General features: G+C 37.9%; 1 long non-coding RNA gene and 1 pseudogene across 1 annotated transcript in view; one reads left to right on the forward strand and one right to left on the reverse strand.

Annotated features, from left to right (window-relative positions):
- LOC107130692 (uncharacterized) overlaps window positions 1-19781 on the forward strand; it is a 530980-nt gene that overhangs the window by 121016 nt on the left and 390183 nt on the right. The window lies entirely within an intron of this gene.
- On the reverse strand, window positions 2486-5922 carry LOC135964425 (thioredoxin reductase 1, cytoplasmic pseudogene; annotated as a pseudogene).

Raw genomic sequence — 19781 nt, forward strand, 5'->3', positions numbered from 1 at the left:
AACAAAATCTATTGGTTTTTTGCCTTTTTAATTATGGCCATTTTTGTAGGAGTAAGGTGGTCATTGTGGTTTTCATTTGCATTTTCCCTGATGATTAGTGATGTTGAGCATTTTTTCAAATGTCTGTTGGCTGTTTGTATATTTTCTTTTGAGAAATATCTATTCATGTCCTCAGCCCAGGTTTTGATGGGATTATTTGTTTTGTTTGTTTGTCTGTTCTTGCTGATTTAAATTTTTGTAGATATTAGTCCTTTGTTAGATGCATAGTTTGAATTGCAACACTTGTTCCTACTGGTGGGGGCCCTACCAGGGCTTTAGAAGGGTTTTGTGCAAATGAGAAGCCCCAAAGCTTAGACTTTATTAGCTTCATTTTAAATCTAGCTATTTGAGATAAACCCTTGTTTACCTGTGTTTACCCTCATGCTGTTTACCCACAAATAACCAATTGCCAAAGGACTTTTAACATGTTCTTCATGGTGGATCTCTGTCCCCATTATGCTGCCCTTTTTAAAACTTTATTACCTTAGACATGAACCATCGCAAACTTCTAAATTTCCCACTTGAAGTCTTTGTCCCCTTCTTGTCATTCTGAAAAATAATTCAAAAGGAATTCTTCCAAAGTGATTTCAAATTTTAAAACACTCTTCTACTTATCAAATCACACCTAAAATCTTCTACCTAATTTTTGGGGTCATCTATGATCTGGACTAAACTCTTCTTTCTAGTGTGAACTTCTATTTCACGCTAGAGATTTGGACTTCACCTAAACAGGGCTTACAACTGTGCCATTTATTCCACCTTGAACATGTTGATTTTACTTTCTATTAGAGGGATAAAACTCTCAGCATCTCATTAGAATCTGGACCTTTCAGAAGTGAGGTGGTGTCTTACACAGCTGTTGGAGCATTCAGATGTAGCTCACCTGAAATTTGATCCCTTTTCCCTCCTTTGGTTTTCTCCCTGGTCCTAATGATAACCATATTCTAAGTATTCTACATTGCTTATTTGTTTGTTCATCTTCATTCATTAGATCACATCCTCCCTGAAAGAAGAAAGTATTTGGTCTGCTTTTTCGTACTGCCTATTGGAGGGCCTGGAGTCTAAACATTTTTTGAAAATGTTGAAAGGTTGGCCACATTTTGCCTGTGAGATATTCAGCAATCATAGATCTTCCCAAAGACTGACCTGCACAGTGGTAATTATTACAGTAAAGATTTCATACAACTACCTTAAAAAGGGATAAAAATCACTTAAGTTCTTAGCAGAGTGCTTGGCAGGTAGTAAGTACTCAATAAATATTATCTAGCATTTTATTTTAATTAGAACCCTCACAGGAAAGTGCCAAGAAAGCAGCAGCCTGAGATAGCAGAAAGAACTGGAGAGTTTGAGTCCCAGAGGAATTTGATATTACCATTGCTTAGCTCTAGGGCCTTGAGTAATACACTTTGATTTTTTGACACTTGATTTGACATATCAGCATAATGAGAATAATGGGACTATCTGTGCTACAATGTTATAATAGAAATTAAATGAGATATCTAAAAAATTGTTATGTCCTACAAAATACCCTCCTTAGGACAGGTATTTGAGTGGAAGACTTTTCTCTGGACCCCTCAGACGCAGCTGGCTGAGTACGTTTCCTGTGCTTTTTTTTACACAGTGTAGAGAGGCCACTGAGAATCTCTGATGACATGTGCTATGGAAGAAAAATTCTTCATGCTTTAATTGTAAACTCTAAAATGTTTCTACAGAACAACAACAGTGATTAGCAGATTCCAAAGTTTCTAATTTTGGAAATAGAAAGAAATCTGAAGATCATCATTTGAGCTAATTTCACCAGGCAGAAATTTGATTTAAAATTTGTTTTATTCCTTGCCAACTTTGCTCCTGGTATACTCTAACGAGACTTCTCTTTCTTTCTTGTCTACTTGTTTTTAAGGAGTGGGTACAGAATCTGTTTTCCTCTCTGGGAAAGATGCACACTTGTGCCAGAAGGTAAATGAGGCCAGCTTCACTAGCGGTTTTAACGTCTTTGAAACATAGCCAAGGCTGGATCAGAACCAGAATAAGAATTTCTCAAAGCTGCAACAGACGATAAAAATCCAAAATAGAAACTACCATTGTGATGCAAAGAGGGAAGCAGATGCAATTAGCACAGGAGCCGTTCTGGAGGGAAAAAGATGAGGTACCGAAATGATTTTAGTGGGTGCTTCATTGATTCCATATTTAGGCATCAGGAGTAGTTGTGCTGTAGCAGCCAGGAGTCATGACCAGATTCCAAAGAGGGGTCCTGGTCTCTAGTCCTGGCCCAAATCTTTCTTTTTTGGAGATAATGGTTGAAGGCACATTGTGCAATGATGGATACAGAATCCTAGAAACGACAGGGCATTAACTGGTAACAGTTACCTAGTGGTAACATCCCTACCATTAGTACAAAAGGTGAGTTGGCCTCAGGTAATATGATGAAAAAAAAAAAAGACCAACATTTATTTATTTATTTATTTATTTATTTTTTTTTTTTTTATTATTAACGCCTTTTAATGTTTCACATTGTTTTGTATTTTTCAGAAGATTTGTAACAAAAATACATGGAACTTAGTATATATTTCAAAAAAATGGGTAAATACAGAATCTGAACAAGACAAGTCTATAAGATATAATCCTTCTTGTGGGGATAGAACATTCCACTCCACTAAGAAAAGAGAATCACAACATGATTAGGCTTGACTATCTCATACTGCCTACTGTGCTAATTTCAGACTGGTGGACTTGGAGGAAAAAAACAAATTAAAAATAAATAAATAAAACTGAATATGGTCAACTGCCTCAATTGCCCTCTCCTTTTCCCATTTCCTATTTCTTCGTAGAGCCAGATGAGATGAGGACGTGAGGCAGAGCCCTGGGGGGACAGTCAGGGGCTCTGCTGCCTAAATGCCAGGCAGATGCACGGGTTCCCTGAGGTGGCCCAGAAATGTACTTGGAAACAACCACTCAGTGCTGTAACTGAGAAATACAAGTAGACAGAGGAGCAGGAATGAAAAAGGAGCTTCAAGAACTGCTGGCAGGAGGCCTGATGTCCACAGCACGTGTTCAAAACTCAACTTACAGTTAGAAAAGACAGCTGAAATAGAATCCTCAGCCAGTATATTGACAAACACATAACTGAGGCATTAATACCTCTTTATAATAACGCAAGTTGGAATGCTAACAAAGCATAAACACTTCTGCAAAAATTCCACAAGGCACAGTTGTTCATTCAACAGAAAAAGTCAAAACCACTTGGTTTTTAAATAAAAATCCTTCACATCCACCTGTGTTCAAAATAATAATAATAACTTATGATATTAATAACTTCCTTTAAAAAGCAATTACCACAAAAGATTTAAATCATAAGCATGAAAAGACTTATTTTCCTACTAATGTAGTCTTAGAAAGGAATAGATACCTAACACCATTATATGTTGTGTTTTTAGCATAAAAGGTAAAGCTACCGGAAAAACTTTTAAACAAGTTACGTGTTTTCCATTGCAAATGATCTCAGCTTGCTTAGACCAACACACAATAAACTAAAGACAGAAAGATATGTACTGTTTCTCCCCCATTTCTGGTGTATGTCTGCCTCCATGACAAATAATAGTGAGAATCATACTGTACTACCAAATGCCAGGCAATGGCTGGCCAGGTAGCCATTTCTCTTCCTAAACAGACCTTAAAATAATAATCATCCGTGATGTAGCACACAGAGGCAAATTTGGCTAGAGTCGATCGCAGATGTAGTTGTTTTGGGCATATATGAGAGAAGAAACTGCTGAGCAGGTCAGTAAAGAACAGTCCATTTCAGCGGCAGGACAGTTCTCTTTCCTGGGACAAGCCTACAAAGCCTCCAAGGGAGCCAAACTATCCCTCTTCCATGCAACAAGACACCTTGTATGGATACTCTAGTCATGACTTACTTTTGGACAAAAATCAACTGCTAACGTTTTTCATCTCTAATATCATTAACACCATGGAGAAAAAAGAAAAAAAATCAACATTAGAAAACTTGACAACGAGAATAAGAAAATCCACAAGGAAAAGTCATGCTAAAACTGATTTGACAGTTGTTCCATCACCGCCTACCCCATGGGCTTGAGACTGGTGACTTCATGGATGCATCCCTTTGATGCCCTGCCAAATGTCAGCTTCAAGTCTGTCAGTGACCCCAGTGTGATGCTGCCTGCCTTCTATTCACCAACTCCTATCCAAAAGATCCAAGGGGGCCTTGGGCGGTGGTAAGCACAGGACATGCGGGTGCCGAGAGCCCAAGAACCCTCTAGAAAACTTCGCCTTGGATTTGGGCACGGAAACGAGTCAGTGGTTTGGAGTCTTGGCAACAGCATCCACACTGGGGCTTAACCTCAGCAGCCAGCCTGGAGGATGCTTGCCCCAGAGCGCTTGGTCACAGACAATGTCGTGAATACCTCTGCACAGACAGGGTGGATTCCAATTGTGCTGTCCAGCTGCTTTTTGGTCAGTCCACATTTGAGTGCAGCTGCGAAGCCTTGTGTAACTTCTCCAGCATTTGGACCCAGTACGTGAAAGCCCACAACACGTTCATTGTCTTTAGTATTACAGATTATTTTTGCATAACATTTGTTGTTATCTCTTGATGGAATCGTCCATTCCAATGGCCAAAAGTAACTATGGTAAACCTCAATATTTTCTTCCCCAAACTTCTCCACAGCTTTCTCCTCAGAAAGGCCACAAGCACCATATTCCAAAGGAGTAAATACAGTGGTTGGAACATTTTCATAGTCACACTTGACAGTGGAACCTGCATAGAGCCTCTGAGCCAGCAATCTTCCTGCCTGGATTGCAACCGGGGTGAGCTCCACCTTATCCTCCAATATATCGCCAATGGCATAGATGTAAGGCACATTGGTCTGTTCTTCATCTGTGACAGGTATTTTTCCAGTCTTTTCATTTATCTTCACCCCTACAGTTTCTAAGCCAATTTTTCTTGTGCAAGCATCTCTTCCTATTGCCAGCAACACTTTAATTGGTACAAACTGTCTTATAAACTTGATGCCATGTTCTTCCATGTGTTCACCAATTTTGCTGGCCATGTCCTGGTCAAATCCTCTAAGAAGAATGGACCTAACCATAACAGTGACATCTAAACCAATACCAGCAAGAAATCCAGCACACTCTAAAGCGACATAGGATGCTCCAACGACCAGGGTCTTACCCGGGCAGTAAGGCAAGGAGAAAAGATCATCACTGCTAATGCAGTATTCTTTGTCACCAGGGATGCCCAAGTAACGTGGTCTTTCACCAGTGGCAATGAGAAATCTCTCTGCTGAATAAATTTTTTCTTTGCCTTTATTATTTGTTGCCTTAATCCTGTGAGGACCAATAAACTGCCCGTAAGCATTCTCATAGACAACTTTTTTCTCCCGCAGAGCTACTCGGTAGCCCCAATTCAAAGAGCCAATGTGATTCTGTACAGCTTCTATCATTCTGTCCCAATCATGCTTAACTGTCTCCTCGACTTTCCATCCATAGTTTCGAGAGTCTTGTAGGGCTTGTCCTAACAAAGCTGCTTGATGCATCAGTTTTTTAGGTATGCAACCCACATTCACACATGTTCCTCCGAGACCCCATCTAGTTCCAAGAGGGGTGGGAGTGACAAAGTCCAGGACCATCACCTTCTTGCCATATTGGGCTGCCTCCTTAGCAGCTGCCAGGCCTCCTGAGCCACCTCCAATGATGATAAGGTCATAGTCATAGGACTCGGGAAGATCCTCAGGGCCGTTCATTTTTAGTAGCTTTTGAAGTCTGCCCTCCTGATAAGCAAGAATTTGAGAATGATGAAGACATCAGGCACTCCTTCAGGACTCGACCACCTTTCGCTTCGCCGCAAATGCTGGACCGAAGGAAACTCAAGACCAACATTTATTAAGAAGCATTTAGCATAATTGTTATGGGCATAGGTCTGGAGGTGGTTACTCTGAAGCAAATCCTAGTGCCATTATATAGAAGCCATGTGATCTTGACCAAGTTATTAGGTTGGTGCAAAATAATTTGCCACTAATGGCAAAAACCACAATTACTTTTGCATGTATTTTAAATTATGAGCATCAGTGTTCCTGTGTAAAAAATGAGCATAATTATTGCAGTACCTTACAGAGCTATCGTGAAGATGGTTAATTAATCATTGAAAGCACTTAAAACACCAAGTCACTATGCAAAGTTTCTTGCCTAAACCACCTACTTCAATCCTCACAGTTTGGAGGCAGGCTTCACTCTCCCCATTCCATGGATAAGACAGTTAAGACTCCCAAATCAATTACTAACATGGTGTGTTGTCTAAGGCCTCAGGAGAATATTATAGACTGAGAGGCAGCTCTAGCATAGAGTGGAGATAAGGAGTCTTACAAGGGAAAAAGGAACATTTAAAGCAGATTCTTTTCCCCAGAACCACTCCCCACAGAGCCACTGACTACGGGTTTTCCTTTCTCTGAAGAAAATTTAGGAGTTTCTTCCCATTGGATTTCTACTTCCCACCCTCCCCCGCCCTCTGGCATCCCTCTATCACAACAGTGGCTCAGGACGATTCTGGAAAAACAAGAAAAATTGTAAGAGAGCTCCTTCTTCCTTCGGGAAAGCTGTCTCTGTAAATGAGTCAAGTGGGAATGAGGCTGGTTACTAAACAATCGCAGTAAGAGGGTCACTTGAATTTCTTGCTTGCAGGCTTTCTGTTTTGTTTCTAGCTATATTTCAAGAAGTTCGCTGTTTGTAAGAGAATTCCTAAGACCACAAGAGTTGGAAAGGATGTGAGGCATCATCTAAACAAGCTTCCATAGTTGACAGATGAAAAAGCTGAGGCCCAGGAAAGGAAGGAAATTTCTTAATAGCTTTCACAGTTCCTTCAACAGCACAGCTCAAGACTAGTGTTCTCACTATCATTCACCATTTCCTTCCCTTTCATCAGACTGAACTCTTGGCAGTTTCCCAAATATATTGTAGCTTCTCAAAAAATCTTAGCTTTGACACATAATATGTACTCATCCTTAAATCCCAAGTATATTCCCACTTTTCTTTTTTTTTTTTTTTTTTTTTTTTTTTTTTTTTTTTTTTTTTTGGTTTTGCTTTTCCTAACACCTCCTCATCCATAGTACTCATAGCAAACATCATCTCCAGGGAAACTCATCTCTTATTTGCTCTCACAATAGCCCCTGTTTATCAACCCCACAATCTGATTTTATTATGTGTTTGTATATGTCTGCCTTTCCTGGAGGAAAAATAACACATCTATTTTGTTCATCATTGTATTCTTTGTCTCTTGGCATCATCATTGGCATATTAGTAGGATGTCAAAAATATTAGATGGATGGATGGATGGATGCTTGGGTGGGTGGGTAGATAAACAGGTGGGTGAGTAGATAAATAGATGAATGGGTAAGTGGATGAATGGGTGGGTTAGCAAATGGGTGGGTGGATGGATGGGTGGGTGGGTGAGTGAATGGGTGGGTGGGTGGGTGGTTGAATGGGTGGGTGAATGGATGAATGGATACATGCATGTATACATGAATGGACATGTAAATTTTCCTTTGAATGTCTAAGAAATTACCCAAAACACTCTACAAGTCTCAGATAACATGAATTGTTTCATGATTCCTATAGCACTTTTTATAATATTAATTTCTATGTGATTTGGCTAGCTTTCGATCCCATGATGTTTCTAAAGGCAGGAAGAAATGCATAATCTGCTCTAGTAGCAGGTGGAAATTAAATGCCCCCTCACTATGTGCGTTGGTTGAAAGTTTTTAGCTCACTATAAGTATTTCTTCTCAACACCTTTATAGCCCATGGGTATATATGTGTGCCTGTACACTTATTGATTTATCTCCTTAGACCAGCAGGAGATAAAAAGATAGCAGGAGAATTGTATAGGATTCACAAATGGCCCCTTGGACAGTAAGAAGTTTAGTGCCTTCACATGAATATATTCTATTTTATGGGGAGCCAGTGAGGTCTGGAAAGCTCTAATGTCTGTTTTGGTCAAATACTACTATAATTTAAAATCACTGGTATCAGGAATTCCATGTGATGTATGCAGCGGCTCAGTCCTGCCTACCTTTCAATTCTGAGGCAAGAAAGAAATGATGCTTCTGGGTTCTCTGAGTGACAGAACAGTAATAGACTGTTGCATTTTGAATTTTATATTTGCTATATTTATGATTTTTTTTCTTCTCTGACTACTTTCTTTTGTAGTCTCATCAGCTCAGAAGGTCAAAGTTGAGATACTTGTCTAGATAGTCAAAATGTAGAACAATGAGCCTGTGACAGAAGTGAGGCATGATATTAATTGTACATTAAACTTTATAGGTTTTTGGATCATTCATCCCTCTGACAGTGGTAATAGGAATCCTGAGTGCTATTATATTTCCTTCACAGCAAAGATTATAAAAAGCAAGAGGAATTACACATGCTTCTACCGCATCTTATCAGCACTCAGACAAGGTTTACTAGTGTGTATAATCACAATGAGTTCCAAAAGGTTCCACCTTGGTACTTCTGTTAATTTAATTCAACATAACAGACACTTACTGAGCATCTAGTAAGTGTCAGGCATTAGGCCTAGTGCTGGGGATAGAGAAATGAATACATAGATATGGACTTTGCCAGCAAAAATAAGAAGTAGAGTTGTATGCAGTGGATTTATATGTTTTAGATTAAATACGGACTTTTCTAGAAAAGGGATTCAAATGGCATTTCAGTTCACGTTGAGTACTATTTGTGTGACTTTGGGCAAGCCCATTCTCCCCTCTAGGATTTAGTTTCCTCATTACTAAGCACAGCACATTTGAGCACAGATATTTCATATTTCTGTCAATCTTTGGGTATCTTAGAATTTGGAATTTATTCTGTTAGAAAAGTATCTGCAAAGGGTGAAACTGAGACCTGAAGTCTTAGTTGGAAGAATCTGAAGACATTGCAGCGAATCCACACTCTCGAAGTAGCACATAGAGTGGAGGCTATTTCTTGGAATATCATAGGAAGCAGCACCCTTTATGTTATCACCATTTCATGAGGGGCTCCACAGAGATTCTTACCACCAGGCTTATTTCAAAAATCTTTACCCTATTCTTTGAAAACGAATTCAGCGGGGAAGAAAACAAATCAATTGTAACTTGTAAGTAGCTCAAGAAACCATCCCTCATCTCTTGATGGGTATTTTCCCCCAGTGCATTAGGACCAATGTGGTCAATTTTAGAAAAGTTAAAATGCTAGATTTTTCCTTATCGTGCACCAAGTGAATCCTTATAATGTATGAGTCCAATTTTCAAGAGTTTTAAATAATCACATTGAATACTCCTAACTATTCATTAAAGATTCTGTAGATAAGAGATTGCAAGTGCAGCAATCTTAAGAACCTATGTATAATATTTATGTATCTGATTCCATTCTGTGGAGGTTAAAGTTATAAGGTAAACACAGTGGTTGTACGACTAACATTCACAAAAGTGTGCTCATGAGTATTATCCCAGGGTTTTGTGAGGAGACATTTTTTCCCACTTACTTCAAGAAAATCATATATTTTCTACAGTTTCCTGTATACCTAGATTCTTCAAGTATTGTAAAGTGAGATGAGCCACAGAAATAATAGGTTTGGTGAATGGATAATTGGCTGGGGTATGAATTGAGAGTCAGATAGGCTTGGGTATGAAAGTCACTTGAACCCCCTAGTAACTGAACCACTATGGTAAGTCATTTAACATCTCTGAATCAGTTTTCTCACCTGTAAGGTAAGGACAACACTAGTACCTACCTCGCTGGGATTTTGGGAAAGTTAAATAAAATGTTTTCGGAGAGTTTTTTAAAAATGCAAAGTAATTATCAACAGACAAAAAGCTTACACATGAGCTGACAATGCAAGATCAATTTATAACTTCAAAAATAAATAATACATATTATTTTCTTTGTTAAGAGTATGGACCAGTTGCAGTCATTGACTGTTACACTTTCCTTGCCCAGGTTCAATTTTATTGGCAGTGATTTCCAATCCTGTTTTCTTCATCTGGAGAGCAAAGAATAGAATAAAGACAGAATCCTTTGACCTTCTGCTGTGTACCGTGGTCTTTCTTTTCAAAGACCACAGAGAAAGGCTGAAGATAAACATCTGGTCTCTACTGGTCTTTTGCCTGCATGATCTCTTATATTTTCATCTAGTTGGTGTAACCCAGCTCCTGTTAGAATTCTAAAACTTCTGTATAAGGGGTAAATTAGTGCTGCTCCCAATGTGGTCCAGGAATGGTGGTAGTGAGCAGCCATTTGGTGGTGGTGGTGGTGGTTGTTTTATTTTCGATTCAGGTGGTACATGCATAGGTTTGTTACATGAATATATTGTGTGATGCTAAGTTTTGGGCTTCTAATGATCCTGTTGCCAAAGTAGTGAACGTGGTATCCAATAGGTAGTTTTTCAACCGTTGCCGCCTTCCCTCTCTGCCCCTTTTCGGAATCCCCACTGTCTGTTGTTCCCATTTTTGTGTCTGTATGTACCCAGTGTTCGACTCCTACTTATAAGTGAGAACTTGCTTTATTTGGTTTATCGTTTCTGTGTTAATTCACTTAGGATAATGCCCTCTAGCTACATACAAGTTACTGCAAAAGACATGATTGCATTCTTTTTTATGGCTGCATAGTATTCCATGGTGTGTATGTACCACATTTTCTTTATCCAATCCAACATTGATGAGGACCTGGGTTGATTCCATGTCTTTTCTATTGTGAATAGTGAGCTGCCATTTGTTGTGAGTCTATGAGATAAGCCCAGAAATTATATTTAGAAACTTTATAGCGATGTAATAACAGAATGCTTTTGTTTCTATTGAATCTAGTGACACAAATTTTGAGCTTGTATTTTAATACCTTATAAATTTAATTTTTCTAAAAAGGCATTTCATTATACTTTATAAGAGCATTAAACCACAATCAACTGGCATTTAATTTTAAAAATCCTGATCGTTTAACTCAGACAGCAAGAAAAGCCCTGCTGTAAAACAACATAGACATGTCATTTATTATTAAAACTTTTTGCTATATAATTTCTCAGATCCTTTTCTTCTGTTCAAAATACATTGTGTAGAATTCAAGTTGAAATTAGATAAAATCAGCTAGGCATGGTGGCTTATATCTCATGGTGGCTGTAATCCCAGCACTTTGGGAGCCTGAGGCAGGAGGATTGCTTAAGGCCAAGAATTCAAATTCAAGACTAGCTTGGACAACATAACAAGACCCTGTCTAAAAAAACAAACAAACAAAAAAAAAAAACAAAAAAACAGCCAGGCCTGGTGATGTATGCCTATAGTCCTAACTACTTGTGAGATTGAGATGGGAGTCCAGGAGTTTAAGGTTGCAATAAGCCATGATTGTGCCACTGCACTCTAGCCTGGGTGACAAAGTGAGATGCTGTCTTAATCAATCACTCAATTAAATAAAATCTTGTGATACTTCAGATTTTAATTTTAATAAAAATAGGCAGAGCATATCAATATTCTATTCTCTGGTGCTGATATTTGGCTGAGTATCTTTGAGACTACCAACGTTGGTAAGAAAGTTGAGGAAATTCTACAAGGTTCTAGGGGAAATAGGATATGCCCACCATTAATCATCATAGGAAGCCAAGGGTGCTAAAAATGAAGTATAGACATAAGTATGTCCGTACTTATACAAGAGGCTGGGTATGAGAGTTTCCTATTTTTAGTTAGGAGAGGAAGAATGAAGACAGGGCAATGAAAATGGGATGGATTTCACCAGAGGCAGAAGTCAGGACAAGGGTTCCAGTCTACCTTAAAAACATAATCATGTAGACACTAAATGTATGTATATACACGTGTATGAAATATGTCACTAGAATGTCTACTTTTCATTTTAGAATGTGAGTTAAAAGGAATCTAAGAAATCATCTAGTTTAAATTTCATACTTTACATAAGTGAAAAACAAAGCTCAGCCCAGTAAATTGATTTGCCCGAAGGCCAGTGAGAAATTGCAGGTGAAGACATCCAGCAGGCAGAGAGTGTGCTGTGTCTGCCTTATCATTATCTAGTCCATGCCCACTGGACTGGAGCAGTTTTATCTGAAGTTGGTAATAGGTAGTTATTAATGTTTAAAGGATGATGTAAAAATGATACATTTTGCAGGCTATTGGACAGGCAGCATGATATATTAGAACATGGACTTTTTTTCTTTTATTTGCATAGATGTTTAAGGAACAAGTGGTATTTGGTTACATGAGCAAGTTCTCTAGTAGTGACTTGTGAGATTTTGGTGCACCCATCACTCTAACAGTATACACTGAACCCAGCTTGTAGTATTTTATCCTTCACCTGCTTCCCACCCTTTCCCCCTGAGTCTCCAAAGTCCATTGTTTCATTCTTATGCCTTTGCATCCTCATAGCTTAGCTTCCACTTATGAGTGAGAACATATGATGTTTGGTTTTTCATTCCTGAGTTACTTCACTTAGAATAATAATCTCCAGTTCCTTCGAGGCTTCTGTGAATGCCATTAATTCACTCCTTTTTATGGCTGAGTAGTATTTCACTGTATGTGAAATATATATACACACACATATATATATATATACACATAAATATATATATATGTATCACAGTTTCTTTATTCACTTGTTGATTGATGGACATTTGAGCTGGTTCCACATTTTTGCAATTGCAAGTTGTGCTGCTATAAACATGAGTGTGTAAGTATGTTTTTTGTTAATGACTTATTTTCCTCTAGGTAGATACACAGTAGTGGGATTGCAGGATCAAAAGGAAGAACATGAAATTTGGTTCACAATATGATTCACCACGTTTTGACCTTGGACACATTATCCAACCAATCTAATCCACAGTTTTCTCATGTCTGGAATAGGTATTATAATATAGTGTTGGCAAGGAAGTTTTTTAAAATAGTATTATTTAAGGACTTGACCCACAGTGAAGTTGACCCTGAATAAGCACTGTTCTGTTTAACAAGCTCATCCACCAAGTTAGCAGAACAGTCAGGTACCAAAGGCATCCATGTCTCCACATTCCCAATCTGGCCTTTCTGCAGTAGCATGGGACTTCTCTCTCACCCCTTCCTTGTTGGCTGAATTTCCTGCTTTGTCATGTTTATTGCAGGATTGTAGCAGCACAGTCTGATGTGTAGGAATAGTCAGAGCAGGGTAGGAATGTTGGGACACGGGGACACACACCTGTAAGAACTAGCTTATTTCCTGCAAGAAAGATGTTTCAGTTTCTAGCCTCTTGTCACTAGAAAATGAAGGTAGGGCTTATCTAGCATGAATTCAGTGTTTCACCTGGTTGATGAACTACCAACAGGCCACATCATTTATTGGGCATAAAAGTGAGTCTTTTCTTAAAACAAGATAATGGAAAGATCAAACTACCATCTGGAAATATAACGTGGGCTTTCAGCAGCCCAGAAAGCATTGCATTAGCTTCATTCATCCTTCATTTGGTCCTGCCAGGAGAATTTTTTTTTGTTTGCCACTTGTAGTACAATATGTAGATGTTGTCCATAGGTGCTATAACATAAATGACTTGATAAAAGTCTAAAGGCCTTAAAATATCCCTGAGGAAGGGAATACACAGCTCACCATACCATGCAGGAAGCTTATACCACCTCTTAACAGTTCCCATTTTGGGGCAGGGGAGGGGTAGAGTAGGAAGAAGGTGCACTTAGTGTCATTAGCACATGCCTTGCATACCAGGAACCCCTGATGAGTTTTCATTCCTCGCACATTCCAGGTCTCCTGCCTCTCACTGAGCCACCTTGCCTTTAGAAATGTGTGTTGATTGAAAGCCACAGCTGGGAACGTTGTTGGGCAGTTCATGATGCTGTTTAATGTTCAAAGTCATCCTTTGAACCTTACATTGAACTCTGAAGGGTAAAACCTTGAGAAGGTTCGTTTATGTGGCTGCTTCCTCTCATTCTCTCCACTATTGTTGGCAACACTATCTATTACCCTGGGAAGCCATTCCTACTCATGTAGGATATCCTGTTATGTGCCCACATTCTGTCTTTATAATTTACCACTGGCCACAAATAGAAAAGGAAGGAAATGGATATTCATTTAGAGCTTACTTAGCACAGACCCTCAACACACCTTATCTCATTTAGTCTTCATGAAAATAGCACAATGTGGAGATTTTTATTCTCATTTTACTTATAAGGGAATTAAGGCCTAATACATTGATTCTATTTTCCCAAGGTCACATAGCTAATAAATGCCTGAACTAGGAACAAAATTCATGTTTCTAACTCTAAAGTTGGTCTTTCTATTCTATCATGCTGTATCCTAAGAGAGAAATTCCTTCTAGGTAGCAACAAGCGTGAACAAATTGGTCTTTTTTTCTCCTTTAACATATATTTCAATACACAAATGAGCACATATTTATACGTGTACATATAGGATTTATATGTATAGGATCTGAAGACATAGTGATAAAATAAAGTTTCTCTCCTTAAGAATTTTAAAAATACTTATACATATATTCAGACATATAAATAGGAAATTACACTTCATGATGAAATGAAACCAGTGGTGTGATAGGGGAAGTTTAAGGTGATAGGAGAACACACAGAAGGGGCATCTAACTCAGGTTCGGGAAATATTTCAGGAAGAACAGATATATGAACAGAGGTCCTTAGGAAGCATAGGCATTACCCAGAAGATGAAATGAAGATGAGGTTTCCACAAAGGGATCAGTAAATACAAATACCTAGAGATAGTAGAGAACTGTGTATACTGGGATAAGTGAATATTGCTCTATATACATTGTATGGGAAGAATTGTTTACCAGCACATTAGTGCACCAATCCGCTCCTAGATACCAGGTTCTGCAGAAATGAGTAAGCCGCAGTGCCTCTCCTTTGTCAGTTTATGCTTTTATGGGAGAAATAGACGTGCAGAAAAAATGACTGCCCCAGCACATGCTAACATGCCACAGTTAAAACGATCCCAGAGATAGGGAATACTAGAGTGAGAAGAGAAGCAAATTTTACATGTCAGGGAAGGGATACAGGGCCAAAAAAGGCTTCAGAAAGGCTCTGAAGACTGAACAGAATTTGAAGGGTTGAAGAGGGACCCACCAAGGAGGGAAGCCAGGAAAGTATATTCCAGAAAGACATGCATTTTCAAAGGGAGTCCATTCAGGATGCTTTTCTTAGAGGTTTGCAATTAAATCATTAGTCATCTCCTTTGGTGTATTTATTTGAATACATTCTTCACCAGGCAGCAAGAGGATACAACATGACATCAGTGTGTTCTTACTAGAAGTTATAATTCCAGTCCTTTGAATGTTCCCATTTGACTGGAAGTGAGTAAAAAAAGAATCTTGAAGAAAACAAACTTTTAAAGGAAACAGGCCCTCTGACTCCACCAGCATTGGACTTGGAGTCAATTATCACAAAATTCTAGGCTCTATAAAAATCAAGGGGTTCTATCTACTTACCTTTTTCACTTCTAGGTTCCCCACATCTAGCTTAGTGTCTGGCTCCTAGTACATGTTCAAAATATTAATTGAATAAAGGAAAAGTAAGAGTAAATTTTAACCTTGTAGAGGTCCAGTTTTCTCATCTGGAAAAATTAGATGATACTGTCTGCTGAACCACATAGTATCTGGACTCAGCCTGAATTTGAATCCTGCTCTACCATTTACCACTCATTTCCCTTTGAGTAAATTATTTAACTTTTAGGTAACTTCTAGATCCTTGTCTGTAAAATAGAGTTGACATTAGCTCCTCAGAGATAGTGAAGGTAAAATATAGTTTCATATAAATGACTTAGAACAGGGCTGGGTGCATATAAAGTTCTTAGTAAACATTAGCTAATGTTATAATTCTTAAAAGATTATTTTCCAAAAAATGATAAAATTATAAATCATACAAATACAAAAATGAATACATGTGAAAGATTTTATTTAACTCATTAATGTTGAGAATAATGAGGTGTTACAATCAGTTCAAAGGAGATTCCAAAGTACAGACACATTTATAAATCAGGAATGTTGAAATGAATGAGCACAGGGAGGAAAGATTAGCCTCTTGCACATTGGGGAGGGAAATCAATTGAATCTTCACTGGATAAAATTGATACCATTTACCCGCCTATGGACAAGAATCATTTTGCATTGCCATCGGTTGTCTATAATGTACAGAGTTGTAAAATAGCTCCCATAGAAACAATATTAGATAACTGGGAATAATGTGTTATAGATATTACATTGTTTTCCATTGAGATGGAACATTTCTCTATGTTGTTATTATTGTTACATACCTAACACCATTAACGTAGGCATTACATGAGATTATAATGTAAAGATGTTATGTAAGCAGAAATGATTCTTTCTTATTTTTTTCTACTTTTGATACTGGTCACTTTTAGTACTGTAATATCATTATTCCTTTTTAGCATATGTTTAGGAAGTATTAATATATTACATTTTACAAATAATAGATTTTTTGTTTCTTTGATTATAAGAATATTATATGTTCAGGGCAAAAAAAAAATCAGTCAACATAAAAAGATATAAAGGAAATGGTAAAATCAGTAATCCACCATCAAAAGGTAACCATTGTTAACACTCTCATATATGTATATTGGGGAGCAGACTACACGTTCTGCTTTGCAATTTGATTTTTTTCACATTTTATAATTCATCATGTACATTGTATTACATATCATGTGTCATGATACAATTTATCATGTTATTTTATTTTTATTTTTATTTTTTGAGATAGAGTCTCTCTCTGTTACCCAGGCTGGAGTACAGTGGTGTGATCTCAGCTCACTGCAACCTCCACTTCCTGGGTTCAAGCAATTCTTCTGCCTCAGCCTCCCAAGTAGCTGGGACTACAGGCACCTGCCATCACACCTGGCTAAGTTTGGTATTTTTAGTAGAGATGGGGTTTCATCATATTGGCCAGGCTGGTCTCAAACTCCTGAACTCGTAATCCGCCCTCCTTGGCCCCCCAAAGTGCTGGGATTACAGGCATGAGCCACTGCACCCGGCCATATTTTTACATTAGTAAAATGTCAACCTATTTTTAAAATAAATAAATGTATAATATTTTAATGTGTTTAGAATATTTTATTAAACCACTCGACAACATTTGTCAATCAGTAGTAGCACAAGCTGATTTCTTTGTCCTATACTGGCTCTTTCCATTTGTTCACTCAAAAAGAAACACCAGACATGCAAACAAGAATTTGCATTTTGCCAGAGACTTGATCTATGTGTCTGGACAAGTTTAATCTCTCTTTTCTATCTCTTCATTTCCTTAGGGGTAAAGTAGAACTTATTCCTTTACCCCTGAGTAAAGTAGAACTTGCTTTGTACGTCAAGTACAAAGCAAGTTTCTGAGATTGAACTCATGAGCAGCTCACAGATCAAAGATCCCACCATTGTCCTTATGAAAACTGAAAATCTCTGAGCACCTGACGTTCCTTCAGCCATCAACCGATATGACCTCTCCTCTAAGAACCTGAGAAGAACAATAGGATAAATAGCAAGGGACAAACTGTGATCACATCCCATCACAATGGGAGTTGTTCCCAAGTAGATTTGTCCCCTCCACATGATGTGTCTGCCTCTTTCTTACATGTCAGCTAACTCAAAAGGTCCTAAAGGAGAAACATCTGATTCACCTGTCTCTTGTAACCATCAAAGTGTCTGATGCTTAATAATTAATGTTACTGTATAACGAATGAATGAACAAATGACTATAGTGAGGTCAATTTTCACTCATGATACAACTCTTAAAGAACCTGACTAAAAGTTCCATAATTTCCTAATTGAAGGAGCTTCCCTCCTCCACCTGTGTTCCCCAAAAGGTTCACCATCAACTGAACCTCTCAGACTAGGAAGAAAAAATTGCAACCTAAACTCTTCCATTTTCTGTCACCTCAATTATCTACTTCCATTCAGTGATTGAAGGTCGAAGATGAATTTGATTACCACAGATTTTTCTGTTGGCTCTTTCTTTCCTTCTCCCTCCTTCCTCCACTCCTGATGTTCATACTCTTCTTGCTTCTCCCTTTAGCTACTAAAGATCCCCCTAGGAAAACTCCAGCACCCCTGCTTGCAGTCCATTCTCTACAAGGGGCCAGGGCAATTACTGAAAAGCTCAGATGTGACTATGCTGTTTCCTGATTAACATTTTATGAATAATCTCTTCTGCGTATGGCTGTAGTTCTCAAACTTGTATCAGAATCACCTGCATATGGAATTAAAACATCGATTCCTGGAACCAGCACTTATAGTTTCTGACTCAGTAGGTCTCGGGTCAGGCCTGATAATTTCATTTCTGACCAGTTCTTAGGTTCTGTGGATCTTGAGAACCACTATCTTATGATAATAAACCAGATTCTTCAGAGAGTAATTTATTGAGCTGTTTAGGATATTCTTGTATTTATACTAAATCAACTTACTTTTCTAGATTAGTCTTCTGGTATTTCTACTATTTATTCTCTCGCTGAGGCAAGCATGGTTTTCCTTCTAGACACACCAAACCAACAGCCATTCTCTATATATTCCTTATTCTTTCTCGGTTCTGCTTGATACGTAATGTTCTTCCTCATCAACATTAATCTGTAAAGTTTTGCTTATACTTCACGACCCAACACAAATAACCAAAACTAGTTTTTAAATAATCTTGAGCCCTCTATGAGCTACCTCTAGCTCCACACACCAAGATAGAGTAACTGACAACATTCTCTGTCTAGTCTTTATTCTTCCTCTTCCATAAGGTCCTAAATTAGAGTTGTTCATTTCTGTGCCAATGTACTTAGCTCAGTTATAAAGTCCTTGAAGGCAGGAGTTCTTCCTTCCTTTTTTTTCCCTCTTCTCTCTCTCTTTCTTTCTTTTTCTTTATAAATTATATAAGCTAACCAAGTAACAGAATGAATGGTCCTAATAAAACATTTATGGAATTTAGTCAAATTTAAGATACACTTTAGTTTAGGGATGAGCTATCAAATCAGCTCCTAATACCGCTTATTGCCCTACATGGGCACTCAGGAAAGAATTAGGTAAATAGTCGGGCAGAAATAGAGTCACAAGAAAACTTTTTTTTTTTTTTTGTCTAGGCAGGCAGTCATAACCAGAAGAGTGGTTTTATAGGAGCAACACATGTGAAGACAGAAGTCATGACTGCCAACTGGCTCCTTAATATCTACGTTAGGATAGAGGGCAAAGTTAAATGCAACAAGTACTACTACTAATAGTAATATGTTCATATATGAATACATATCATTGTTAAAGTCTTGATATACATCAAGCACTGGGCTACATACAAAGTAGAGGCCATATGTGGAACAATCAAGAATTTGTAGCCTAATCAAAAGAATCATATTTTTCAAAAACATACCAGGAGTCACAAATTTTCCAAGGATTTCTCTAAATTTCTTGAGAGTCAAATGAGTCACTTTTAAACTGTCTATGGTGTCATGATCTTGATTAATGTATTTTATTCAATTGTTAACATATCTAAGCCAGATCTTCATTTGTAAATGCCTTTGAATAGTATTCAAGGAAGTCGCTTTCCTGAATCTTTTGTAATATTTATAATTTTACCTTACAACTGATTTTTATCGTTCAGTAGAAGTTTTAACTCATAAAAGTGAAAATGTATCTTAATAATTAACTTCCTTTCACCAATCTTTGAATAAAGAGCAGTCCTTGCCTTTGATAATGAGCCCATAAAATAGAGTTATGTGTCATCTTTCTT

The sequence above is a fragment of the Macaca fascicularis genome, chromosome 8 (genome assembly GCF_037993035.2).
Source record: "Macaca fascicularis isolate 582-1 chromosome 8, T2T-MFA8v1.1".
Lineage (NCBI taxonomy): Eukaryota > Metazoa > Chordata > Mammalia > Primates > Cercopithecidae > Macaca > Macaca fascicularis.